Source organism: Loxodonta africana, chromosome 1, assembly GCF_030014295.1.
Source record: "Loxodonta africana isolate mLoxAfr1 chromosome 1, mLoxAfr1.hap2, whole genome shotgun sequence".
Taxonomy (NCBI): Eukaryota; Metazoa; Chordata; class Mammalia; order Proboscidea; family Elephantidae; genus Loxodonta; species Loxodonta africana.
The window spans coordinates 74,604,001-74,606,570 of NC_087342.1; the positions used below are offsets into that span (position 1 = coordinate 74,604,001).

Genomic DNA, 2,570 nt, shown 5'->3' on the forward strand with positions numbered 1-2,570 from the left:
TTGCTTACTGAAAGGACTTGAAGCACTTACTAATGAAGATCAAAGACCACAGCCTTCAGTATGGATTGCACCTCAACATAAACAAAACAAAAATCCTCACAACTCGACCAATGAGAAACATCATGATAAACAGAGAAAAGACTGAAGTTGTCAAGGATTTCATTTTACTTGGATCCACAATCAACCGCCATGGAAGCAGCAGTCAAGAAATCCAAAGACGCATTGCATTGGGTAAATCTGCTGCAAAGGACCTCTTCAAAGTGTCGAAGAGCAAAGATGTCACCCTGAAGACTAAGTCGCGCCTGACCCAAGACATGCTATTTTCAATCACATCATATGCATGTGAAAGCTGGACAATGAATAAGGAAGACTGAAAAAGAGTTGATGCCTTTGAATTGTGGTGTTGGTGAAGAACATTGAATATACCATTGGCTGCCAAAAGAAGGAACAAATCTTTCTTGGAAGAAGTGCGGCCAGAATGCTCCTTAGAGGCAAGGATGGCGAGACTGACATCTTACACACTTTGGACATGTTGTCAGGAGGGATCAGTCCCTGGAGAAAGACATCATGCTTGGCAGAGTACAGGGTCAGCGGAAAAGAAGAATACCCTCAAAGAGGTGGACTAACACAGTGGCTACAACAATGAGCTCAAGTGTAGCAATGATTGTAAGGATGGCGCAGGAACGGCCAGTGTTTCGTTCTGTTGTGCATAGGGTCGCTATGAGTCGGAACCGACTCGATGGCACCTAAAAACAACAACGACAACATACCTGTGAATGAAATCCCATTTGGGAATAGGGTTTGTTTTTTGGGTCAGGGAGGCCAGATCAGTGGAAGGTTTATCCTAAACCTACTTACACTTGACATAAAAACAGCAGATTAGACACACAGAGAAGGGAGCACACTCTGGGGGAAGACAGATGCTACCAGAAAACAACAGAAGGAGGTGAATCTGTAAACAAGCACAGGAAGTAGAAGGATTGATGGCTGTTGGTTCCACTGGGGATTGAACCCAGGATCTTCTGCGTGTAAAGCAGATGTGCTAACCACTACACCATGGAAACACAGGAAATATACTGCCATGGACTGCCAGAAGAACTAACAAATCTGTCTTGGAAGAAGTACAGCCAGAATGCTCATTAGAACCAAGAATGGCAAGACTTCGTCTCACATACTTTGGACATGTCATCAGGAGGGACCAGTCCTTGGAGAAGGACATTATGCCTGGTAAATTAGAGGGTCAGAGAAAAACAGAAAGTCCTTCGACGAGATGCACTGACGCAGTGGCTGCTGCAACGACCTCAAGCATAACAACAATTGTGAGGATGGCGCAGGACCAGGCAGCATTTCGTTCTGTTGTAAGGTATGCCATGAATCAGAACCAACTCCATGGCGCCTGAAAAAAACAACAGAAAGCTGCACTAGAAGAAGAAGGACTTCCCCCTAGAGATACACATAGAATTTGGCCTTCTAGACCTATAAACTGTGAGAAAGAAAAAGAAAAATTCTGTTCTTTAAGCCACGCACTTGTGATATTTCAGTCACAGCAGTAATAGGAACCTAAGACATCATTATGTCATTATGTCATGAACCACTTCTGTTTTGCTTTGTATTGGCAGTGACTGGCACACAATAGTACATCAATGCCTGTTGCCATCAAGCCCAGTCACTGCTCCACAGGGTTTCTATGGAGCAGCTGCTATATTAGTTTTGCAGCTGAGTTCTTAACCACTACACCACCAGTGTTCCTACTACATCAATATCTCGGCTAAACATTGGAGGAAATCCTTCAGCTCTCTTGGGAAGGTGAGGTAGACATAAAATTTTAGTGTGGTATGAAGCCCATGGAGATGTGGCTAGTCTAAAGATTAAATCTTGCCCTCAGAAGCGATTCTCTGTGGGGCCAAGCATGGTCCAATCTTCTCTCAGAATCAATTCTTCACTGATTTGAAACCCCATTTAATTAAACTTGTCTTTGGTCTGGGATAGTGTCATTATCGCAAAAGTATTAAGGACAAATAAGTAAGCTGTTGGATTTTAAAACCAGCAATATCTGGATGGAATTATGTTTTGATATTTATCTTGTCTGGAAATGCAGAAATAAATTGTTCATACTGGATTATTGTGAAATCCAAATCTTTCAGAAGGATGGTGGGCCATCTCAAGTTTTGTATTGAGTTCCTATGCTAATCAGACCTCCTTGTCCTCATTTACCCCTGAACTGAGCTCAATCTGTTTATCTTGTATTCCCAACACCCTTAACATTTTGGTGCTTATATTGTGCACTTTTAGGTCAAATGATCTGTGAGTTTCTTATGCACGGGGTGCTGATTCAGCCTAGCCTCCCCACATGGTCCAGTCTACATGTTCAGAAATGCTGGCTGTGATGTGAGGAAGTTGTTACTTGCTGGCTGCTGATGGGAGAGCTGATCCCAAACAGTGTGAAGGAAAAAAAGTTAAAAACCTATCTTTCTGATAATAGAAACTAACCTAGAAGTGAGGGCTGTCCTGGGGTAAAAATCGCCACAAAGGTATAATAAAGGAAGAAGAAAGTGTCTGCTCCGTAAATG

The 2,570-nt window shown here is 42.7% G+C and overlaps 1 non-coding gene across 1 annotated transcript; it reads right to left on the minus strand.

Moving 5' to 3' along the window:
* Positions 1-991: 991 nt before the first annotated feature.
* TRNAV-UAC (transfer RNA valine (anticodon UAC)) lies at positions 992-1,064 on the minus strand. Its single transcript has one exon. It is a non-coding gene; the product is annotated as a tRNA-Val (tRNA).
* Between the last annotated feature and the right edge of the window lie 1,506 nt (positions 1,065-2,570).